Here is a 26,605-nt window from a genome sequence, read left to right as displayed (position 1 = left end):
CTGAGCAAAGGGCACATCAGGCCTTCGTCCTCGCCAGTGGCAGCGGGGTTCTTCTTCATTAAAAAGAAAGATGGTGGACTACGCCCGTGTCTGGATTTCAGGGAGTTAAACCAGATTACGGTTCATGATCCATACCCTATGCCACTGATACCTGATTTGTTCAACCAGGTGGCTGGTGCTAAGTGGTTTTCCAAGCTTGACCTCAGGGGGGCTTACAACCTCATAAGAGTCCGTCAAGGTGATGAGTGGAAGACGGCTTTTAATACTCCTGAGGGTCATTTTGAAAATTTGGTGATGCCATTTGGGTTGACAAACGCGCCTGCAGTTTTTCAACATTTCATAAATGATGTATTCTCGCATGTTCTGGGAAAATTCGTTATTGTGTACCTAGATGACATTCTCATTTATTCATGCGACCGTGATACTCATTTAGAGCTTGTGAGGCAGGTGTTAGAGCTTCTCAGGGAAAATAAGCTCTATGCAAAACTTGAGAAATATGTATTTTCGGTTCAGGAGTTGCCTTTCTTGGGTTATATTGTGTCTGCTTCAGGGCTTAAAATGGACGCCGCTAAGGTGCAAGCGGTGCTGCATTGTGAACGGCCTGATAACCTGAAAGCACTCCAGCGGTTGCTTGGGTTTTCCAACTATTATAAAAAGTTTATCAAAGATTTTTCTACCATTGCTAAACCGCTTACTGACATGACGAAAAAGGGTACCAATTTCTCTGCCTAGCCTTAGGCTGCTGTGCGCGCATTTGAATTTCTGAAGAACAGTTTTGCTTCGGCCCCCATTCTGGTGCAACCGGACGTATCAAAACCATTTACTGTGGAAGTTGATGCGTCTGAGGTTGGAGTGGGGGCGGTGCTGTCACAAGGCTCATCCTTGGGCGAGTTGCGTCCTTGCGCCTACTTTTCCAAGAAGCTGTCGTCTGCCGAACGTAATTATGATATTGGCAACAGGGAGTTGTTGGCTATCAAGTTGGCTTTTGAGGAATGGCGACACTTTTTGGAGGGGTCGGTCCATCAGGTTACAGTTATCACCGACCATAAAAATCTGCTGTATTTGGAGTCAGCCAAGCGTCTGTCCCCCAGGCAGGCTCGCTGGGCATTGTTTTTCACGCGGTTGAACTTTTTTGTTACGTACCGACCTGGGTCTAAGAACACTAAGGCGGATGCTTTTTCCAGGTGTTTTCTGGGGGGGAGAACCTCGGGAAGATCCAGTACCCATCCTCCAAAAGGGTGTAGTGGTCTTGGCTCTCACGACCGAGGTTGAGGCTGAGATTGCCAAGGCTCAGGTGGAGGTACCTTCAGAGCTTCCCATTAACAAACCGTTTGTACCGCTCCATCTTCGCCTAAAGGTGTTGGGTGAGCATCATGATGCTGTCCTGGCTGGCCATCCAGGGGTTAGGGGTACCTTGGAGTTGGTGTCCCGTCGGTTTTGGTGGCCCAAAATCCGACAGGACGTGGTCTCATACGTATCAGCATGTACCACGTGCGCTAGGGCTAAGACGTCCCGCTCTCGTCCTGCTGGCACACTACATCCTCTCGGGGTACCCAGTTGGCCATGGACGGAGATTTCCATGGATTTTATCACAGATTTGCCCTCATCTGCTGGGAACACGGTTATTCTGGTGGTTGTTGATCGGTTCTCAAAGATGTCGCACTTTGTGTCTTTGCCTTCGTTGCCTAACGCTAAGACTCTGGCTCAGGTTTTTGTGCAGGAGGTGGTCAGACTTCACGGGGTCCCGTCTGACATCGTGTCTGATAGGGGTACTCAGTTTGTGGCAAAATTTTGGAAAGCTTTTTACTCACGGCTGGGGATCAAGTTGTCGCATTCTTCTGCGTTTCATCCTCAGTCAAATGGTCAGACCAAGTGTATGAACCTGAATTTGGAGCAGTACTTATGCTGTTTTGTTTCTGACAATCAGGAGGAGTGGTCGACGTTCCTTCCTTTGGCTGAGTTTGCTATAAATAATCACCACCAGGAATCGTCTGGGGAGTCCCCGTTCTTTTGTGTTTACGGGCTCCATCCTCAGTTTTGTACTCTGCGTCAGGGGGGCTCTACTGGCGTCCCAGAGGAGAGACAAGTTAGGAGCACAACTGTCATCCGTTTGGAGGAGAATGAAACAGCGCTTGCTAAGCGTAGGTACAAGGTACAAACGAGCCAATTATAGCTTGTGCTTTTCCTGGTGATTCCGGTCTGGAGTGGTGGTCTTGTTGTAGGAATATCGTATCTGGTGGTGTATAATCCTTTGTCATATTCCTCCTTCCTATTTGTATTTGTTTTGCCCTGTGCACATTATAGTGTATTCCTGTGTGTCTGCGGCGTGGTGCGTTTTTCAGTTTTCCCTGTCTGTGCTTTCTGTGGGGATTGGTGTGTGGTCTCTTCACTGGGTGGCGGGTGGTGGTTTCAGGTTAGGGCTGAAACAGGAGTCAGGGTCAGACCTGGCGGCCCAGACATGCACACCTTTAGTGTAACTTCTGGGAAAGGGACAGAGAGGGTTTCCCTAGCCTGAGGGATATAGCAGGGGCCCGGGTAACCAACCTTAGTCTACCCAGTTCCCCCGTGACAAATGGGACATGGTGTATAGGGAGTTGCAGGGGTCCTCTGTTATGATCTGGTGACCTTGGAGCCGCATGGACTTTCTCTGGAGTAGGTGGAACCTATACTGACCGCAGTCCCTAAACTGACACCGCAACTAGAAGTAGCCGTGGGGTGTACCTAACACATCCTAGACACCTCGTCACAGCCGGAGGACTAAATACCCCTATAGATGGAAATGGGAATTCTATCTTGCCTCAGAGCAGTACCCCAAAGGATAGGCAGCCCCCCACAAATATTGACTGTGAGTATAAGATGAAAGGACACACACAGGCAGAAAACAGGATTTAGCAAATCTTAGCCACTCTAGCTAAATAGAAAAGGATAGGACAGAATACTAAACGGTCAGTATTAAAACCCTAAAAATATCCACAGCAGATAATACAAAAATTCCACCATCTAACTAAAGACATGGAATGTATATCTGCATCTCCTGAGAATCCAACTTGACTGAATAAATCCAAACACAGGCAAAGCTGGACTAAGAAAAACAATGAATAGCACTGAATTGTAAAGAACACTGCATGTGTGCTGCAGAAACAAAACCAGACACTTATCTTTGCTGATTTTGGCAGCAGGGCAGGAGGAACCAGACAGAGATGCAAACCCTCCAAGAACAATGGACAACTGGCAATGACTAATGAATCCTGCACACCTAAACAGCCCAGTCAGAGCTGCAATCAGCAGAAACACCTGCCCAGGATTGCAACCCAGGGACAGCTGCATTACCACCAACAACCACCGGAGGGAACCCAAGAGCAAAATTCACAACAGTACCCCCCCTTGAGGAGGGGGCACCAAACCCTCACCAGAGCCCCCAGGTCGATCAGGCTGCGCCAGATGAAAGGCACGGACCAAATCAGCAGCATGGACATCTGTTGTGAAATTGGATTCTGGGCTCCCCCGGTGGCCACTTGTGGAATTGAACTTGTGTGCATCATCCCCTCTGTTCACCTGCTCCTATCAGGATGTGGGAGTCGCTATATAACCTTGCTCCTCTGTCAGTTTCTTGCCGGTCAACAATGTAATCAGAAGCCTTCTGTGCTTGTTCCTGCTACTAGACAACTCCCAGCTAAGTTGGACTTTTGTCCTTGTGTGTTTTTGCATTTTGTTCCTGTTCACAGCTGCTGTTTCGTTACTGTGTCTGGAAAGCTCTTGTGATCGGAAATTGCCACTCTGGTGTTATGAGTTAATGCTAGAGTCTTAAAGGAATTTCTGGATGGTGTTTTGATAGGGTTTTCTGCTGACCATGAAAGTGTCCTTTCTGTCTTCCTGCTATCTAGAAAGCGGACCTCGATTTTGCTAAACCTATTTTCATACTACGTTTGTCATTTCATCTAAAATCACCGCCAATATATGTGGGGGCCTCTGTCTGCCTTTTGGGAAAATTTCTCTAGAGGTGAGCCAGGACTGTCTTTTCCTCTGCTAGGATTAGGTAGTTCTCCGGCTGGCGCTGGGCATCTAGGGTTAAAAAACGTAGGCATGCTACCCGGCCACTTCTAGTTGTGCGGCAGGTTTAGTTCATGGTCAGTATAGTTTCCATCTTCCAAGAGCTAGTTCTCATATATGCTGGGCTATGTTCTCTCGCCATTGAGAATCATGACAGACATCAGAGGCAAAAACCCAAGAATTATCCTCCTGGCCACAACCCTTCCATTGGACAAGGTACTGAAGCCTCCTCCTCGAAAAGCGAGAATCCAAAATCTTCTCAACCACATACTCCAACATAGGAATATTAGACATACCTTATAATCCTGGTGCCGCGCTATTTTATATATATTTGTATTAATTTGTAAATAAATGTTTTTTCTGTAGCCACTGCCATACCCACAAATAAAGGCATATTTTAATGATAATTCCTGCTTTGTTTTTCCAACTGGTGTTGAATTCTTCCTGTATTGTTTTGGTTTTAGCTCGGTTTAGACTGTGGTTACCACAGAAGTTGTCACACAGCGCACCCTGGTGGCTTATGGTGTCTGAATAATAATATAAAAAATTTTTTTCTTTATATATATATATAAATTGATTGTTATTGGAATATATTGCCACCAACTGGTGTACTGTGATATTTATTAACATTTATATACTCCAACTCCCCATCAACCAACACAGGGGCCGGAGGATCAACAGAGGGAACAACGGGCACCACATATTTCCGCAATAAAGATCTATGGAAGACATTATGGATAGCAAACGAGGCCGGAAGGGCCATTCGAAAAGACACCGGATTAATAATCTCAGAAATCCTATCAGGACCAATAAACCGAGGCTTAAACTTAGGGGAAGAAACCTTCATAGGAACATGACGGGAAGACAGCCAGACCAGATCCCCAACCCGAAGCCGGGAACCAACGCACCGACGACGGTTAGCAAAACGTTAAGCCTCCTCCTGAGACAACACCAAATTGTCCACCACATGAGCCCAAATCTGCTGCAACCTGTCCACCACAGAATCCACGCCGGGACAGTCAGAAGGCTCAACCTGCCCTGAAGAAAAACGAGGATGAAAAGCAAAATTACAAAAGAAGGGCGAAACCAAAGTAGCCGAACTAGCCCGATTATTAAGGGCAAACTCGGCCAATGGCAAGAAAGCCACCCAATCATCCTGATCAGCAGACACAAAGCATCTCAAATAAGTTTCCAAAGTCTGATTAGTTCGCTCGGTCTGGCCATTTGTCTGAGGATGGAATGCGGAAGAAAAAGACAAATCAATGCCCAGCCTAGCACAAAAGGCCCGCCAAAACCTAGAAACAAATTGGGAACCTCTGTCGGACACAATATTCTCCAGAATGCCATGCAAACGAACCACATGCTGAAAAAACAACGGAACCAGATCAGAAGAGGAAGGCAATTTAGGCAAAGGCACCAAATGAACCATCTTAGAGAACCAGTCACAAACAACCCAGATAACCGAGATCCTCTGAGAAACCGGAAGATCAGAAATAAAATCCATAGAAATATGCGTCCAAGGCCTCTCAGGGACCGGCAAAGGAAAAAGCAACCCACTAGCACGGGAACAACAAGGCTTGGCCCGCGCACAAGTCCCACAGGACTGCACAAAAGAATGCACACCACGTGACAAGGAAGGCCACCAAAAGGACCTACCAACCAAATCTCTGTTACCAAAAATACCAGGATGGCCAGCCAACACAGAACAATGAACCTCAGAACTCACTCTACTAGTCTATCTATCAAGAACAAACAGTTTCCCCACTGGACAGCGGTCAGGTTTGTCAGCCTGAAATTCCTGAAGAACCCGTCGTAAATCAGGAGAAATGGCAGAAAGGACCACCCCCTCCTTCAGAATGCCGACCGGTTCAAGGACCTCAGGAGAATCAGGCAAAAAACTCCTAGAGAGGGCATCAGCCTTGATATTCTTAGAACCCGGAAGATATGAGACCACGAAATCAAAACAGGAAAAAAACAAGGACCATCGAGCCTGTCTAGGATTCAGCAGTCTGGCAGACTCGAGGTAAATCAGATTTTTATGATCGGTCAAGACCACAATACGGTGCTTAGCTCCCTCAAGCCAATGTCGCCACTCCTCAAACGCCCACTTCATAGCCAACAACTCCCGATTGCCGACATCATAATTGCGTTCAGCAGGCGAAAACTTACAGGAAAAGAAGGCACACGGTTTCATCAAGAAACCAACAGGATCCCTCTGAGACAAAACGGCCCCTGCCCCAATCTCAGAAGCACACCGGAGCAGAAGTAAATCGGTGTTTAAGCTCCTGAAAGGCAGAGACAGCTGCAGAGGACCAATTCGTCACATCAGCGCCTTTCTTCGTCAAATTGGTAAAAGGGTTTAACCACACTGGAGAAGTTAGCAATGAAACGGTGATAAAAATTAGCAAAGCCCAAAAATTTCTGAAGGCTCTTCACGGATGTGGGTTGAATCCAATCATGAATGGCCTGAACCTTAACCGGATCCATCTCCATAGATGAGGGAGAAAAAATGAAGCCCAAAAAAGAAACCTTCTGCACTCCAAAGAGACACTTAGACCCCTTCACGAACAAAGCATTATCACGAAGGATCTGAAATACCATCCTGACCTGTTCCACATGAGACTCCCAATCATTGGAAAAAATCAAAATGTCATCCAAATATACAATCATGAATTTATCAAGATAAACCGGACATTCAGCGTCTCCCACTCCCACACTACCTCCTCATCCCACCCTCTCTCTGTTGGAGTCCCCCAAGGCTCTGTTCTAGGACCCCTACTCTTCTCAATCTATACACTTGGCTTTTGACAACTCATAAAGTCCCATGGATTCCAGTACCACCTCTATGCTGATGACACTCAGATCTACTTCTCTGGCCCAGACGTCACCGCTCTGCTGTCCAGAATCCCAGAGTGTCTATCAGCCATATCCTCCTTCTTCTCCTCTCGTTTCCTCAAACTCAATGTGGACAAATCTGAACTCATCATCTTTCGTCCATCCCACGAATCTTCCTTACCTGACCTATCTATCGCAATCAACGACATCATGCTTTCCCCCGTACCCGAAGTCCGCTGCCTCGGAGTAACCTTCGACCCTGCCCTGTCCTTCAAACCGCACATCCAAGCTCTTTCCACCTCCTGTCGCCTCCAGCTCAAAAATATCTCCAGAATCCGTCCTTTCCTCAACCCTCAATCTACTAAAATGCTTGTGCATGCCCTCATCATCTCCCGCCTTGACTACTGCAACATCCTTTTCTGTGGCCTCCCTGCTAACACCCTTGCACCTCCAGTCCATCCTTAACTCTGCTGCCCGACTAATCCATCTCTCTCCTCGCTACTCCTCCACTTCCCCCCTCTGCAAATCTCTTCACTGGCTCCCATTCCCTCAGCGTATTCAGTTCAAATTACTAATACTGACCTACAAAGCCATCCATAACCTGTCTCTTCCTTATATCTCTGAACTAATCTCCCGATATCTTCCCTCACGTAATCTCCGGTCCTCCCAAGACCTCCTTCTCTCCTCCACACTTATTCGCTCCTCATCCAATCGCTTCCAAGACTTCTCCCGAATATCCCCCATCCTCTGGAACTCTCTGCCCCAACACGTCCGACTATCAACCACAGTCGGATCCTTCAGACGGAACCTGAAAACTCATCTCTTCAGGAAAGCCTACAGCCTGCACTGACCCCGCTGCCTCCTCATCACTACCGAAGCTACCGCCTCACCAACACCGGAGCTCCTGCAACCCCCAACCTACTGTCTCCTTCCCCATAATCCTGTAGAATGTAAGCCCGCAAGGGCAGGGTCCTCGCCCCTCTGTATCAGTCTGTCATTGTTAGTTTGTTTACTGTAAGTGATATCTGTAACCTGTATGTAACCCCTTCTCATGTACAGCACCATGGAACCAATGGTGCTATATAAATAAATAATAATAATAATAAGTCCGGAAGATATCATGCATGAAGGACTGAAAAACAGATGGCGCATTAGAGAGCCTGAATGGCATCAGAAGGTATTCAAAATGGCCCTCGGGCGTATTAAACGCAGTTTTCCATTCATCACCCTGCTTAATACGAACAAGATTATATGCCCGCCTGTGTGTTGTAGTACTTCCCTGCTGAGCACCACGGGATAGTCCTCACAACTGTTGTCTGTTCCTGATGTTCTTCCTCACAACTCTCGTTTCTATTCTGATGTTCGTTCTCTCCGTCCCCCAGATGATTTGGCTAGGACGCACCCGTATGACGGGTAGGCCTGGAGTTCTTCCGGGACCCTAGTGTCGCCCCTCTCCCACAATTGCCTCCTATGTCTGTTTAGGTGATTTAGGTGAGACAGCCAACCTATATAATTAACTGTCCTGCCGTTGGTTTGAAGTAATGCTTGGAGCCTAATACTTCCTCGGCGTTCCGGCCACCGGCTACGCACCTCAGTAGGATGTTGCCTCGATCTTACGGCACGACTCCTACTGGTATTATCTCCTTTTTGCTGTGATCTCTTTTCTCACTTCTCCACAATAAACCTCGCTTCTTGTCCTTTCTTGAGATACCGCCACAATGTAGTGCAGGTGCGGTTCCTTAACGTTCTGTCTTGTTCGCTAGGCCTCTGTAAGGATCCCACCCCTGACAGGGACCCCCCTGAATCTTCCCCCGCAACACCCTCTGCCACAGGATGTTGCCTGGTTCCAACCCAGTCAGCTTCTCTCTAACTTCCTATCCAACCCCCAGTTTTACCAGATTGTGAGGAGCGGCCTAATACATAGTACCCTTTGCTGCCCCTGGAGGCCAGACTGTGAAGTGTATTGGTGCCTGTGATACCTGGTCAGGTGAACTCCTTCAGTGCAATCAGACGTACCATCACTCCCCTTAGTGGCAGAGCGATGTTACTGCAACGACCAGGTCTCTGGGGCGCTGCACTCCCCCCCGGTTAAATCCAGTACTCCTGGACTGGGAAGAAAACAACAATACATGTCAGAAAAAGACATACAAATTTTTGAAATGCATTTGAACAAATACATTTTTAACTGCTTCCCTTTATGGGAGGTGAGGACTCTTAAACGTTACAAACAGAAACATGTTTAAATATTTTAAATAACATACTATAAATAACTTCTATTACCCAGCCGGGTATTCTACTTAAGTGCAAATTCCGAACAATAATTTAACTCTTCCTTTAAGGGCGTATAGGCTGAACCCACTAAAGGTGTACTATAAACTCTGAAGTATAAATTAACTTTCCTTTTGACTCTCTGATTCGTCTTATGCAGGACCGCCTGTCTATCAGCCCAGGCCTACTGCCTCTTTCCTTCCGTAAGCTTTTCTTTTCTTAATTCACAGTATAAGATTGATCAACCATCTTTCTATGGTTTCCAGGAGGACTCACTGACCTCTACAGGTTCATTTTTCCCTGAAATTCAGCTTTCAGTTCTTTCCTGTCCTCAGTCTTATAATAACATTATTAAACATTTTTTATAACTAACTAGCTGGCTACATATAACTTGCTATATAAAACATTATTACTATTCACTTTCTTTTAAGGTAACATTATACATTAAGTGCAACAAGTGAACATTCCCTTTAACCCCTTCACCCCCAAGGGTGGTTTGCACGTTAATGACCGGGCCAATTTTTACAATTCTGACCACTGTCCCTTTATGAGGCTATAACTCTGGAACGCTTTGACGGATGTTGGCGATTCTGACACTGTTTTCTCGTGACATATTGTACTTCATGTTAGTGGTAAAATTTATTCGATATAACTTGCGTTTATTTGTGAAAAAAATGGAAATTTGGCGAAAATTTTGAAAATTTTGCAATTTTCCAACTTTGAATTTTTATGCCCTTAAATCACAGACATATGTCACGCAAAATACTTAATAAGTAACATTTCCCACATGTCTACTTTACATCAGTACAATTTTGGAACCAAAATTTTTTTTTGTGACGGAGTTATAAGGGTTAAAAGTTGACCAGCAATTTCTCATTTTTACAACACCATTTTTTTTTAGGGACCACATCTCATTTGAAGTCATTTTGAGGGGTCTATATGATAGAAAATACCCAAGTGTGACACCATTCTAAAAACTGCACCCCTCAAGGTGCTCAAAACCACATTCAAGAAGTTTATTAACCCTTCAGGTGTTTCACAGGAATTTTTGGAATGTTTAAATAAAAATGAACATTTAACTTTTTTTCACACACAATTTATTTCAGCTCCAATTTGTTTTATTTTACCAAGGGTAACAGGAGAAAATGGACCCCCAAAGTTGTTGTACAATTTGTCCTGAGTACGCTGATACCCCATATGTGAGGGTAAACCACTGTTTGGGCGTATGGCAGAGCTCGGAAGGAAAGGAGCGCCATTTGACTTTTCAATGCAAAATTGACTGGAATTGAGATGGGACGCCATGTTGCGTTTGGAGAGCCCCTGATGTGCCTAAACACTGAAACCCCCGACAAGTGACACCATTTTGGAAAGTAGACCCCCTAAGGAACTTATCTTGATGTGTGGTGAGCACTTTGACCCACCAAGTGCTTCACAGAAGTTTATAATGCAGAGCCGTAAAAATAAAAAATCATATTTTTTCACAAAAATGATTTTTTCGCCCCCAATTTTTTATTTTCCCAAGGGTAAGAGAAGAAATTGGACCCCAAAAAATGTTGTGCAATTTGTCCTGAGTACGCTGATACCCCATATGTGGGTGTAAACCATTGTTTGGGCGCATGGCAGAGCTTGGAAGGGAAGGAGCGCTATTTGACTTTTCAATGCAAAATTGACTGGAATTGAGATGGGACGCCATGTTGCGTTTGGAGAGCCCCTGATGTGCCAAAACATTGAAACTCCCTACAAGTGACACCATTTTGGAAAGTAGACCCCCTAAGGAACTTATCTAGATGTGTGGTGAGCACTTTGAGCCACCAAGTGCTTCACAGAAGTTTATAATGCAGAGCCGTAAAAATAAAAAATCATATTTTTTCACAAAAATGATCTTTTTGCCCCCAATTTTTTATTTTCCCAAGGGTAAGAGAAGAAATTGGACCCCAAAAAATGTTGTGCAATTTGTCCTGAGTACGATGATACCCCATATGTGGGTGTAAACCATTGTTTGGGCGCATGGCAGAGCTTGGAAGGGAAGGAGCGCCATTTGACTTTTCAATGCAAAATTGACTGGAATTGAGATGGGACGCCATGTTGCGTTTGGAGAGCCCCTGATGTGCCTAAACATTGAAACTCCCTACAAGTGACACCATTTTGGAAAGTAGACCCCCTAAGGAACTTATCTAGATGTGTTTTGAGAGCTTTGAACCCCCAAGTGTTTCACTAAAGTTTATAGCGCAAAGCCGTGAAAATAAAAATTCTTTTTTTTTTCACAAAAATGATTTTTTAGCCCCCAGTTTTGTATTTTCACAAGGGTAACAGGATAAATTAGACCCCAAAAGTTGTTGTCCAATTTGTCCTGAGTACGCTGATACCCCATATGTGGGGGGGAACCACTGTTTGGGTGCATGACAGAGCTCGGAAGGGAAGGAGCGCCATTTGGAATGCAGCCTTAAATGGATTGGTCTGCAGGCGTCACGTTGCATTTGCAGAGCCCCTGATGTACCCAAACAGTACAAACCCCCCACAAGTGACCCCATATTGGAAACTAGACCTCCCAAGGAACTTATCTAGATGTGTTGTGAGAACTTTGAACCCCCCAAGTGTTTCACTACAGTTTATAACGCAGAGCCGTGAAAATAAAACATCTTTTTTTTCCCACAAAAATGATTTTTAGCCCCCCAAATTTTTATTTTCCTAAGGATAACAAGAGAACTTGGACCCCAGAAGTTGTTGTTCAATTTGTCCAGAGTACGCTGATAACACATATGTTGGGGTAAACCCCTTTTTGGGCGCACGGGAGAGCTCGGAAGGGAAGGAGCACTGTTTTACTTTTTCAACGCAGAATTGGCTGGAATTGAGATTGGACGCCATGTCGCGCTTGGAGAGCCCCTGATGTGCCTGGACAGTGGAAACTCCCCAATTCTACCTGAAACCCTAACCCAAACACACCCCTAACCCTAATCCCAACGGTAACCCTAACCACACCCCTAGCCCTGACACACCCATAATTCTAATCCCAACCCTAATCCAAACGTAAATGTAATCCAAACCCTAACCCTAACTTTAGCCCCAACCCTAACTTTACCTCCAACCCTAGCCCTAACCCTAACCCTAACCCTAACCCTAAACGTGACTGAAATACGTGGCACTGAAATACGTGGCACTGAAATACGTGGCACTGAAATACGTGATACGTGGTACTTAAATACGTGGCACTGAAACACGTGGCACTGAAATACGTGATACGTGGCACTGAAATACGTGGCACTGAAATACGTGGCACTGAAATACGTGGCACTGAAATACGTGGCACTGAAATACGTGGCACTGAAATACGTGCAACTGAAATACGTGGTACTAAAATATGTGGCACTGAAATACGTGATACGTGGCACTGAAATACGTGATACGTGGCACTGAAATACGTGATACGTGGCACTGAAATACGTGGCACTGAAACACGTGGCACTGAAATACGTGGCACTGAAATACGTGGCACTGAAATACGTGGCACAATGACTGTCAGAAAATGTTCATTAAACGGTTAGGGGTGAGGTTAGGGGTAGAGTTAGGGTTAGGGTTTGGATCCCTTTATCACCTTGATGGTGGTGGGTGGCTTTTCAGTGTGTTTTCTGTTTTTTTTCGATAAAAATGCATGCGTTTTTAACGCAAACAAACGCATGTGCTTAAAAACGCAAGAAAATACTGCAGGTTGTATTTCTGAAAATGAACGCATGCAGAAAAAAACCGCATGCGTTTGAAAACGCGACCAAACGCGTACAAAAAAACCGCATGCGTTTTCAATGTTAAATATAGGGAAAAAACGCATGCGTTTTTTTGTGCAAAAAACGCTGCAGACAAAAACGCAAGTGTGAAACCAGCGACGCTTTTTATAGCAAAAAAGTTTTTGCGTCTCCACATTTTGAGACCTATAATTTTTCCACATTTTGCTCCACAGAGTCATGTGAGGTCTTGTTTTTTGCGGGACGAGTTGACGTTTTTATTGGTAACATTTTTGGACACGTGACCATTTTTGATCGCTTTTTATTCCGATTTTTGTGAGGCAGAATGACCAAAAACCAGCTATTCATGAATTTCTTTTGGGAGAGGCGTTTATACCGTTCCGCGTTTGGTAAAATTGATAAAGCATTTTTATTCGTCGGGTCAGTATGATTACAGCGATATCTCATTTATATCATTTTTTTATGTTTTGGCGCTTTTATACGATAAAAACTAAAATATAGAAAAAATAATTATTTTGGTATCGCTTTATTCTCAGGACTATAACTTTTTTATTTTTTTGCTGATGATGCTGTATGGCGGCTTGTTTTTTGCGGGACAAGATGACGTTTTCAGCGGTACCATGGATATTTATATCAGTCTTTTTGATCGCGTGTTATTCCACTTTTTGTTTGGCGGTATGGTAATAAAGCGTTGTTTTTTGCCTCGTTTTTTTTTTTTTTTTCTTACGGTGTTTACTGAAGGGGTTAACTAGTGGGGCAGTTTTATAGGTTGGGTAGTTACGGACGCGGCGATACTAAATATGTGTACTTTTATTGTTTTGTTTTTTTTATTTAGATAAAGAAATGTATTTATGGGAATAATATATTTTTTTTTTATTATTTATTTAGGAATTTTTTTTTTATTTTTTTTTACACATGTGGAAAAATTTTTTTTTTACTTTTTTACTTTGTCCCAGGGGGGGACATCACAGATCATTGATCTGGCAGTGTGCACAGCACTCTGCCAGATCGACGATCTGCCGTGCAGGGCTGCAGGCTTACCAAGTGTCTGCTCTGAGCAGACACTCGGTAAGCCACCTCCTTCCCTGCAGGACCCGGATGCCGCGGCCATCTTGGATCCGGGACCTGCAGCCGGGAAGGAGGTAGGAGACCCTCGCAGCAACGCGATCACATCGCGTTGCTCCAGGGGTCTCAGGGAAGCCCGCAGGGAGCCCCCTCCCTGCGCGATGCTTCCCTATACCGCCGGTACACTGCGATCATGTTTGATCGCGGTGTGCCGGGGGTTAATGTGCCGGGGGCGGTCCATGACCGCTCCTGGCACATAGTGCCGGATGTCAGCTGCGATATGCAGCTGACACCCGGCCGCGATCGGCCGCGCTCCCCCCGTGAGCGCCGCTGATCGGTGATGACGTACTATCCCGTCGGCGGTCATACGGGCCCACCCCACCTCGACGGGATAGTACGTCTGATGTCAGGAAGGGGTTAAGAGGGAACCAAGTCTCTTTGAGGTAGCGCAACTTCTCAAGTTGCAAGTCCGTTTACAGCATGAACTCCTGTACTGTTTCCAGGAACAGTTTCTTCTAAAAGAGTTCTTTTTCTTGTAAAACCAGTAGGGGGCACCCTTAATAAGGTGCGAACTATTTACAGTGCAGTTTGTGAACCATTCACCGTCCATGATTCGGCAGTCTTTTTTAACATGGTGACGTACAAAAGAAGCAAAAACACAAAAAGCAAAAATAAAAGGGATCCCGGGTCAACTAAGGGATCCCTTTAAAAGTAACCCTGATCGGGTATCAGCAGCAACACGGAGACAAACAGCTAAAGGAACTATTTACAGTTGGTAGGGCTCTCGGGCTCATAGCAAGTTGCAAGATATCAGCCGGTAGTGAACGCCTCCTGACTGCGGGGGCTCCGGTCCCCTGCTCTCGGCTGATGCGGTGTCGGTATCGGTGGTTCGTCTCTCAGGTGCAGTCAGGTCACCCGGTGTCTGGATTTGAATGTCAACTTTGGTTGCAAGCTCAGTAGCGGCAACAAGGCGCACAATGGCGATAGTAGCAAGATCTGTCAAATCCGGATTGGTCATGGTCGGGACAACAGGTGGCGCCTCTACAGGTCCGCAGCGTTGGACATTCCGGGCGCACCATCCTTGCGCTCTCCGGTGGCGAGTGTAGGTCACCTGATCCCCCTTTTGCAGTAATGGGTCGTCGCATCGGTTGCGGAACGGAGTCTTCACGTTGTAACTAGTAAAGAAGATGTCAGTCGGTAGTCCCGGTTCTTGTATCGAGCCCCAACCCCGCTTTGGGTGAAAGTCCAGCACAGTTCCCCGCTTTACCAAGTCTTTCTTGCCGTGTGGGGGCTTTGGGTTTTGTACTTTTGGTGGGTCAATTCGTTCTGTCTCTTTTCGGTTTTTCCAGTGTAGAATTATGCATTGTTTATATTGTTCCCAAGTGAGCACAGCAATGGTGAGGCCCTCCTCCCGGGCTCCATCTGGCCCAATCCAGGGGGTATCCAACTGAAAGATCACCCCCTCCGAGCTCACGTCTAAGGGTTCCCCCATCTTTGTCGGTAGCGGAGGCACCAGCTTCTCCATAGTGTCGGGGGTCGTCACCACCAGCTCCGCTGAGAGGAATCGGTCACTGTCAGGGCGAGGAGCGGTCACTGGAGCTGGATCGATCGGTGGGGTAGGGGTGCTTTCCATACCTGCGTCTGATGTGGTTCCACCGATGCCAATCTGTTCCACTGACAAGGACACTGGAGTCGGCAGCAACGCGGACCGCGGCTCTTTCAAGGCGTCCCCCCAACATGGCTCCGCCCTCCATGGCTTCGCATCTGCTGGCTCCATAGTTGGGATAAGTGGACTCGGCTCCTCCACCGGCGGCTCCAAGAAGTTTGGGTCCCTCAGCTGCGGTGGGTTCGGGTCCGTCCCCAGCCGGTGGGGATAACCCGGGATCGCTGCGTCATCGCTCCGGCACTCGCTGGTCATCTTCGCTGTCTCGACGTCGATAGCTGCACATGCACTGGGCTCCGCCATTTCGTGGGGGTCGGGCTTCTTCTTGTCTGAGTTCCCGCGGTTGCACACCAGGAGGTGGTTCTTCTCTGCTTCGGGGCAGGTCGTCAATTTGCAGCAATAGTAAGAGGGGGCGGTCGCCGTTCCTGGCGCCACTTTGGCAGTCTCCTCCCATGGCACGCCCTTCTTCTTCGGCGCGGCAATGGCGGCGATTTTGGCAGGAATTTTTGGCGGCAATGGCAACGCACAGTCTTTGCAATAAATCACGGTTTAGGCACAATTCAATCACAGTTCCAAGGCACACATGACCTGTTTCTTCAGGCTTCAGTAGATCCTGTTCGTGACGCCAAGTTTGGAGCGCCCCCAGACGCAGGGCCGCGGGGCACTCGGTACCGGGCCTCTCTGTCTTGGTCTTGGGGTTGTCACGGTGGCCTGACCCGGTCCGTGACCCTGCTAAGGGGCATCCAATTAAATGTGGTGGTGCGTGCTGCGCTGAAATAACGAAGACACAGGGTTGCAGTCTCTTTACCTCTTTACTGTAGGCTTCAGGATCCGCAATCCGGAGCACTGCTAACAGGGCAGGCTGAGACCGGCTGGTCCGAAGGCACATCCAGAGTTTCCTTTGCAGGTGGAAATCAGTGTCTACCTTCTAGCGCCTGTGTGTTGTAGTACTTCCCTGCTGAGCACCACGGGATAGTCCTCAGAACTGTTGTGTCTGTTCCTGATGTTCTTCCTCACAACTCTCGTTTCTATTCTGATGTTCGTTCTCTCCGTCCCCCAGATGATTTGGCTAGGACGCACCCGTATGACGGGTAGGCCTGGAGTTCTTCCGGGACCCTAGTGTCGCCCCTCTCTCACAATTGCCTCCTATGTCTGCTTAGGTGATTTAGGTGAGACAGCCAACCTATATAATTAACTGTCCTGCCGTTGGTTTGAAGTAATGCTTGGAGCCTAATACTTCCTCGGCGTTCCGGCCACCGGCTACGCGCCTCAGTAGGATGTTGCCTCGATCTTACGGCACGACTCCTACTGGTATTATCTCCTTTTTGCTGTGATCTCTTTTCTCACTTCTCCACAATAAACCTCGCTTCTTGTCCTTTCTTGAGATACCGCCGCAATATAGTGCAGGTGCGGTTCCTTAACGTTCTGTCTTGTTCGCTAGGCCTCTGTCAGGATCCCACCCCTGACAGGGACCCCCCTGAATCTTCCCCCGCAACACCCTCTGCCACAGGATGTTGCCTGGTTCCAACCCAGTCAGCTTCTCTCTAACTTTCTATCCAACCCCCAGTTTTACCAGATTGTGAGGAGTGGCCTAATACATAGTACCCTTTGCTCCCCCTGGAGGCCAGACTGTGAAGTGTATTGGTGCCTGTGATACCTGGTCAGGTGAACTCCTTCAGTGCAATCAGACGTACCATCACTCCCCTTAGTGGCAGAGCGATGTTACTGCAACGACCAGGTCTCTGGGGTGCTGCACTATCATATCACTGGAAATCTACCAAGACCCAGCCATCCCTCTAAACTTTCATCTCAAACAAGGAGAAGTCTGATCAGAGATGCAGCCAAGAGGCCCATGATCACTCTGGATGAACTGCAGAGATCTACAGCCGAGGTGGGACAGTCTGTCCATAGGACAACAATCAGTCGTACACTGCACAAATCTGGCCTTTATGGAAGAGTGGCAAGAAGAAAGCCATTTCTCAAAAATATCCATAAAAAGTGTTGTTTAAAGTTTGCAACAAGCCACCTGGGAGACACACCAAACATGTGGAAGAAGGTGCTTTAGCCAGATGAAACCAAAATCTAACTTTTTGGCAACAATGCCAAATGATATGTTTGGTGTAAAGGCAACACAGCTCATCACCCTGAACACACCATCCCCACTGTCAAACATGGTGGTGGCAGCATCATGTTTTTGGCCTGCTTTTCTTCGGCAGGGACAGGGAAGATGGTTAAAATTGATGGGAAGATGGATGGAGCCAAATACAGGACCATTCTTGAAGAAAAACTGCTGGAGTCTGCAAAAGACCTGAGACTGGGACGGAGATTTGCCTTCCAACAAGACAATGATCCCAAACATAAAGCAAAATCTACAAAGGAATGGTTCACAAATAAACGTATCCAGGTGTTAGAATGGCCAAGTCAAAGTCCAGACCTCAATCCAATCGAGAATCTGTGGAAAGAGCTGAAATCTGCTGTTCACAAATGATCTCCATCAAACCTCACTGAGCTAGAGATGTTTGCCAAGGAACAATGGGCAAGAATTTCAGTCTCTCGATGTACAAAACTGATATAGACATACCCCAAGCGACTTGCAGCTGTAATCGCAGCAAAAGGTGGCGCAAGAAAGTATTAAGTTAAAGGGGCAGAATAATATTGCACGCCCCACTTTTCCGTTTTTGAATTTCCTCAAAAATGTAAAATAACCAATAAATTTCGTTCAACTTCACAATTTGTGTTCTACTTGTTGATTCTTCACCAAAAATTTACATTTGGCATATTTATGTTTGAAGCATGATATGTGGGAAAAGGTTGAAAAGTTCCAGGGAGCCAAATACTTTCGCAAGGCACTGTACCTCTGACAGCGACATCATTAGTTTGAGTCAGTGTTCTGTAAAGAACAGAGTGCCTGTTAACAAATACCTAAATCGATAAAAAGGATAATTTTTCGATAATTTTTTTATTTTAAACAACATGAAAAGTATGTCAGTGTGCTGGGCTATTAAATTGGATTGAAAATTCATGCAAATGGAAGCTTTGCCGTATTACAATTCACTGCAAATCGAATTTTTGGGACATAATTAACTTATTTGGCAAATTCAAGCTTCAAAATATTTGATCATCTCTAGTTCCTATGCTTTGTACCCCTACTCAAAGAAAAGCATCTAAGTCCCCCAAGGCTTGCCAGTAAAATCACAACAATGTGGGTAGCCCCTTGAGACATGACATGCACTCTCTGGGTTACAAGTACCACAGATTGTGAACCTAAAGTGCAGAGCATACTGTCCTAATCAACTCTAGATGCTAATTTATTGTAACCATCTACTGTATATGTTGTTCTTTACAGCCACATATTAACATATTTATCAAGCAATCAACATTATGCCTATAGTGATTTCTCCAGACTTTATTTTCAATAGCATGTTCAGTAGCCTCCCAGAGAGATTATGCATAGGTAATTTTTTTTTGTGGATTTTTCAAGGTCAGCAGATTTCATCATGTAAACTAATTATCAGTCTTTTATCTCAAGATTCAAATGGGGTAAAACGGATAATGACCTCTGAAGAAAGCAAGATCCAAAGGAAAGGTAGCTCAGGAGTAGCAGCAATCATCATGATCAGCAACAGATGAGCTCCCTTATTCATCACTATCTCCGTGATAAAGTTGACAAGATATGTAGGCCCTGTGGACATGTAGTCTGTGTCATAACTTTTTTATTACCAATCAATAACCTTGCAATTCCTGGCACACTGGGCATCATACAAAAAATGTGCCACAGAGCACAACTTTCTCACCTTAGTCAACCATAACTATAACAGTTTAATCTGAGCAGTCATTTTGCTTCCCAGTTTTCGCCCACCCCCCAACATCAGAAAGAAAATAATGTAACCTATAGTTAATGCAACAAAAGTCTGTTTTTCACAGTTTAGTATTTCACAAATGTACTCTCCCGGCGGTCAACATCAATGTCAATGATCCCTGCTGCCAATCAGCAGTCTCTTTATTCTTTCTACCTTTGGATGTATCACATACATCCGAAGGAACTGACAGAACAGGAGCGCTCACTTCCTCTGGATGTATGTGATTTACTGTATCTGAAGGCGGAGAGAGTGATGTGGCAGCTTATTGGACTCAGGGATTGCGTTACATTGTTATCGAGACCCGGGAGAGATAGTGCCGACTACGCTGGAATGACCCCAGCACCGGAGATGAGCATAAGGCTGGAGTCACACTAAATGTATGACAAATCGGTCCGAGTCTCCCTGCCGAGAGTCACACGAGTGTAATGCAAGTGTCATGCGAGTACAATCCGATTTTTTTACACCTAGCATCCGATTTACATCTGAATGCAGTGCGATTGCTATCCTATTGCAATGAGATTTTAACATGAGCTTTCAAATGGAGCAATTCTCTATGTCAGGGGTGTCAAACTGCATTCCTCAAGGGCTGCAAACAGGTCATGTTTTCGGGATTTCCTTGTATTGCACAGGTGATCATTTAATCACCTGCACAGAATGATTCCAGCACCTTGTGCAATGAGAAGGAAATCTGGAAAACAAGCATGGTTTGAGGCCCTCAAGGAATGCAGTTTGATACCCCTGCTCTATGTCATTTACACATTGTTTTCAAAAGAAATCTGCTTCAAAACAGACACGCATATATATATTGTATTGCAGCGGGGTTGGTGCAGTGCGCAGATAGGCAGGGACCACAGGAAAGTTCAAAGCAAAGTGTCTTTAATGTCCAACGTAACTCACAAATGGAAAAAAACAAAAGGTATCCTCTGGATCGCAGCCGGGGCGTCAAGACAGCATCCGAGACCGGTTGTCATGAGCGACTGCACCACCTTGTCACATTGAAGGGTGCGAGGCGTTTTGGCTTCGCTTGGCTCCGTGCTACTTCACACAAGCCAGATCTTGCAGAGCCACCTGCTCTGGAGTTTCAAACCAAGACTGACACACCCAACCCTTCACTGCAGGGTTTTTAAATGGAATCTGTTTCCATGGGCCACTTGTAAGACCGGGCTGGAGAGAGCGAACCGCCCTACTACCATCCTGTAGTTCCCTTCAAAAATAAAAGCCTTTAATGGGTTTTCCTAAACATTGCCTTAGCCAAATAACTTGACCAGGTCCACAATTTTATTTTGCACTGCAATCACAGCTATGCCTGTGACTGCAATGTACTACAGCAGCCTCAATATGCTTCTATGCGTATCCTGGGGGATACATATCGACCCTCACATATGATCCTCCTGTCTCTTGACCTCAATATCATTGAGCCACTCTGGGAAGCTCTCAAGCACTTAGATCATGCAAGGCAGCCCAGGAATCTACAGGAACTGAAGGCTTTTTGCCAACAAGAGTGGGCAGCTTTACCACCTGAGAAAATAAAGAACCTCATCCACAACTACCACAAAAGACTTCAAGCTGTCATTGATGTTAGAGAGGAAATACACGGATTAAGAAATGGGGTATGTAAACTTTTGATCAAGGTCATTAGGATGTTTTGGGTTGTTGCAGCGCCCCAGAGACCTGGTCGTTGCAGTAATGTCGCTCTGCCACTCAGGGGAGTGATGTTACGTCTGATTGCACAAAAGGAGTTCACCTGACCAGGTATCACAGTCACACAATACATTTCACACTTCAGCCACCAGGGGGAGCAAAAGGTTCTATGCATTAGGCCACTCCTCACACTTGGGTAAAAGTGGGGGCTGGATAGGAAGTTAGTCAGAAGCTGACTGGGTTTGATCCAGGCAACATCCTGTGGCAGAAGGTGTTGCGGGGGAAGATTCAGGGGGTCCCTGTCAGGGGTGGGATCCTGACAGTGACCTAGCGAACAGGACAGAACATTACGGAGCCGCACCTGCACTTGAATGCGGCGGCATCTTAAGAAAGGATACGAAGCGATCTATTATTGTGGAGAAGTGAGAAACGAGATCGCAGCAAAAAGGAGAATAGAACCAGTAGGAGTCGTGCCTTAAGATCGTGGCAACATCTTACTGAGGCGCGTAGCCCGCAGTCCTGCGTCTGGGGGCGCTCCATTGTCATTATGATTTAATAAATGGCTTCACCCAACCACTAACCATGAGTGGAAGAAAAGTTTTGGAGTTATCTACACTACTATATAATTGTCTAAGCGTCACTTCCGTCTTTCTGTCTGTCTTTCTGTCACGGAAATCCCAAGTCACTGATTGGTCGCGGCAAAGCGGCCACGACCAATCAGCGACGGGCACAATGGCCGCTCCTTACTCCCCGCAGTCAGTGCCCCCTCCATACTCCCCTCCAGTCAGCGCTCACACAGGGTTAATGGCAGCGTTAACGGACCGTGTTATGCCGCAGTGTAACGCACTCCGTTAACGCTGCTATTAACCCTGTGTGACCAACTTTTTACTATTGATGCTGACTATGCAGCATCAATAGTAAAAAGATCTAATGTTAAAAATAAGAAAACAAATAAAAAATCATTATTCTCACCTTCTGGCGCCTTTCACGCTCCTCGCGACGCTCCGGTGACCGGTCCATGCATTGCGGTCTCGCGAGATGATGACGTAGTGGTCTTGTGAGACCGCAATGCACTCTTGGGGCCAGAGCGTCGTGAGGAGCATCGATAAACGCCTCGCCTGGATCCGGGGGGCCGACGGAGGGTGAGTATATAACTATTTTTTATTTTAATTCTTTTTTTAACAGGGATATGGTGCCCACATTGCTATATACTACGTGGGCTGTGTTAGATACTGTACTACGTGGGCTGTGTTATATACTACGTGGGCTGTGTTATATACTACATCTCTGTGCTATATACTATGTGGGCTGTGCTATATACTATGTGGCTGTGGTATATATTACGTGGCTGGGCAATATGCTACATCGCTGTGCTCTATACTACATGGCCTGTCTTATATATTGCATGGGCAGTGTTATATACTACGTCTCTGTGCTATATACTACGTGGCTGTGCTATATACTACGTGGCTGTGCTATATACTACGTGGCTGTGCAATATACTATGTGGCTGGGTAATATACTACGTGTCTGTGCTATATATTACGTAGTTGGGCAATATACTATGTGGCTGGGCAATATACTACATGTCTGTGCTATATACTACGTGGCTGGGCAATATACTACGTGTCTGTGCTATATACTACGTGGCTGGGCAATATACTACATGTCTGTGCTATATACTATGTGGCTAGGCAATATACTACGTGTCTGCTATATACTACATGGCTGGGCAATATACTACGTGACTGGGCAATATACTACGTGTCTGTGCTATTTACTATGTGGGCTGTGCTATATACTACATGGCTGGGCAATATACTACGTGGCTGTGTTATATACTACGTGGCTGTGCTATGTACTACATGGCTGTGCTATATACTACGTGGGCTGTGTTATGTACTGTGTGGGCTGTGTTATATACTACGTGGCAGTCTTATATAAAACGTGGGAAGTGTTATATACTACGTGGGCTGTGCTATATACTACGTGGGCTGTTATATACTACGTGGGCTGTGTTATACGCTACTTGGCTGTGCTATATTTCTCTGCTGTATCTGTGCATCATGAATCGTGGTATGTGTTAAAGAGGGAGCCCACTGAGACTCTTTCGCTTGGGCCCTCAAAAACCTGGAGACGGCCCTGGCTTCACTGATTGTTCGCGGCTGGTTGTGACCAATCAGCGACAGGCGCAGAATATAATATAAGACATAATTTCAGTTGTTTCACACTTTTTTGTAAGTATAAAATTCCACATATGTTAATTCATAGTTTTGATGCCTTCAGTGTGAATGTACAATTTTCATAGTCATGAAAATACAGAAAAATCTTTACATGAGAAGGTGTGTCCAAACTTTTGGTCTGTACTGTGTATGTGTGTATATATATATATATATATATATATATATATATATATATATATATATATACTAGATGGTGGCCCGATTCTAACGCATCGGGTATTCTAGAATATGCATGTCCACGTAGTATATTGCACAGCCCATGTAGTACACTGCACAGCCCATGTAGTATGTTGCCCAGCCACGTAGTATATTGCCCAGTTACATAGTATATTGCCCAGTGACGTAGTATATTGCCCAGCCACGTAGTATATTGCCCAGTTACGTAGTATATTACCCAGTTACGTAGAATACAGCACAGAGCCACGTAGTATATTGCCCAGCCATGTAGTATATTGGCCAATCACGTAGTATATTGCCCAGTGACGTAGTATATTGTCCAGCCACGTAGTATATTGCCCAGTTACGTAGTATATTGCACAGTGATGTAGTATACAGCACAGAGTCACATAGTATATTGCCCAGTGACGTAGTATACAGCACAGAGCCACGTAGTATATTGCCCAGCCACATAGTATATTGGCCAATCACGTAGTATATTGCCCAGTGACGTAGTATATTGTCCAGCCACGTAGTATATTGCCCAGTTACGTAGTATATTGCCCAGTGACGTAGAATACAGCACAGAGCCTCTTAGTATATTGCCCAGTTACGTAGTATATTGCCCAGTGACGTAGTATACAGCACAGAGCCACGTAGTATATTGCACAGCGACATAGTATACAGCACAGAGCCACGTAGTATATTGCACAGCCACGTAGTATATTGGCCAGTCATGTAGTATATTGCCCAGCTATGTAGTATATTGCCCAGCCACGTATGTCACAGGTTAAAAAATAAAAAATAAACATATAAAACATATACTTCCGAGGGTACCCTTGTAGTTCTGTCGCCTGTGTGCGGTGCAGGCAGCAGCTTCCGGTCCCAGGGTGTGATGACGTCGCGGTCACATGACCGTGACGTCATGGCAGGTCCTTCTCGCACAGGCGCGCAGGACCTGTGATGACGTCGCGGTCACATGACCATGACATCATGACAGGTCCTTGTCGCACACCATCCTTAGCACCGGAACCTGCCGCTTGCATGGAGTGGTCACCGGAGCGTCGCGAGGAGCGGGAAAGGCGGCGTAGGTGAGTATATAATGATTTTTTATTTTTTTTGTTATTTTTAACATTAGATCTTTTTACTATTGACGCTGCATAGGCAGCATCAATAGTAAAAACTTGGTGACACAGGGTTAATAGCGGCGGTAATGGAGTGAGTTACCCACGGCATAACGCTGTCCATTACCGCTGGCATTAACCCTGTGTGAGCGGTGACTGCGGGGAGTGTGGAGCGGGCGCCAGGCACTGACTGCAGTGTAGTAGGGAGGGACTAATCGGACTGTGGCTGTCAATGATTGGTCGCGGCAGTCATGACAGGCAATCAGCGACTTGGATTCCATGAGAGACAGAGGCCGCGACCAATGAATATCCGTGACAGAAAGAAAGACAGACAGACAGACAGAAGGACAAACAGAAAGACGGAAGAGACCCTTAGACAATTATATAGTAGATGTGCGTGTGTGTCACTGACATACTGACATCTATATATCTACCTATTCTATGTGTATATATCTATTCTATCTATCCTAGAGAACCAGCAACCAAAGCACCAATAAATATATAATATCCAATTTTTCAGTATATGCATATCTATATCTCTATATATATATCTCTATATCTCTCTCTCTCTCTATATATATATATATATATATATATATATATTGTGTATATAAATTAATAATGGTGCTTTGGAGGAAAAGAAAAAGTGGAGACCACTCCAATATATGTATAAAAGACACCACGGTGCAGAAACAATGGACTAACAGGGAGTCAGGCAAGAAAATAGGTGAAATATTACTAAATTTTATTAATTAATTGCGGCAACAACATTCCACAATAAATAAGAAATAAAAACAATACGCATGTATGCAGGATAAATATTTGGAAGAAGTCAATCAGTATACATAATCAGTTCATTTAAAATCCCTAAAAAGGATAATGACTATAGACCCATATGCTATTATAACTGTGCAAAAATTGCAAAATATGTGCAAAAAAACGCAAAAAATATATAAATATAATAGAATCACACGTGAGGACAGTATTTACTGTCACAACAAAGCGCCAAGTGGTATCAAAATAAAGTGCAAGGGACAGCAATTCCCTAGATGAAAGCAAGCACTCATTAAAAGTGAACCAGTGCAAATAGAAAATCTTGTATGTGGACTTTAATAAACCAGCAGGAGTGTCACTACCAAAGCGTTCCTGTGTCTATCTGAAAAAGCAGGTAAGCGTGTCAACCCCTCACACTACAAAAATCTCTCTATGGTTTTAAACAATCGTCAAGAGCATGAAAGACCAAAATGAACAAAGTCTTAATGGAAGAAGAATTTAAAAGAGGTCAAGCAGATCTGTGTTTATGCGCAAAATGTAAAGACGGAAAGTGGATGTATATTCTCTTATATGTGGACGATCTGATTATGGTTCATCAACAGGAAACAGAAATTGCAAAGATGACTAATATTCTGAATCAGCATTCTGAAATAAAAGACCTTGGAAATGTGACATATTATCTAGGAATCCTGGTCCAAAGAGAAGAAGGTGGTAGCTCTCTTCTAAACCAAAGTGCAAAAATCAACTCAATTCTGAATCAGTTTGGAATGTTAGGCAGTGGGAACATTTCTATACATAGAAAATATTACTCGACCAGATAACACAGCAACAATTGGAATTCTCTGCAGATATGTGCAAAAAAAACGCTCCAAAAAGACTGTAATTCCATTAAGAGATTCTTCAATATTTGAAAGAGACTCAAGACATAAATTTAAGGATATCTGTAACAGGAGAGCTAAAACTCAGACTATGTGGATGCAGACTTGACTGGTGACGTAAGTGATCATAAATCGAAAAGCAGCTATTTGTTCAAGTTTGAAGAAACTTCAGTTTCTTGGTCTAGCAGAAAACAAATGTCTGCAGCTTTGTCATCCACAGAAGCGTAGTATGGTTTTGCAGCCCACGCAAGTCAAGAGGTTGTTTGGCTAAACCAATTACTAGGCAAACATGGTAAACCATCACGTCATTT

The sequence above is a fragment of the Ranitomeya variabilis genome, chromosome 4 (genome assembly GCF_051348905.1).
Source record: "Ranitomeya variabilis isolate aRanVar5 chromosome 4, aRanVar5.hap1, whole genome shotgun sequence".
Lineage (NCBI taxonomy): Eukaryota > Metazoa > Chordata > Amphibia > Anura > Dendrobatidae > Ranitomeya > Ranitomeya variabilis.
This window is presented reverse-complemented; position numbering follows the sequence as displayed.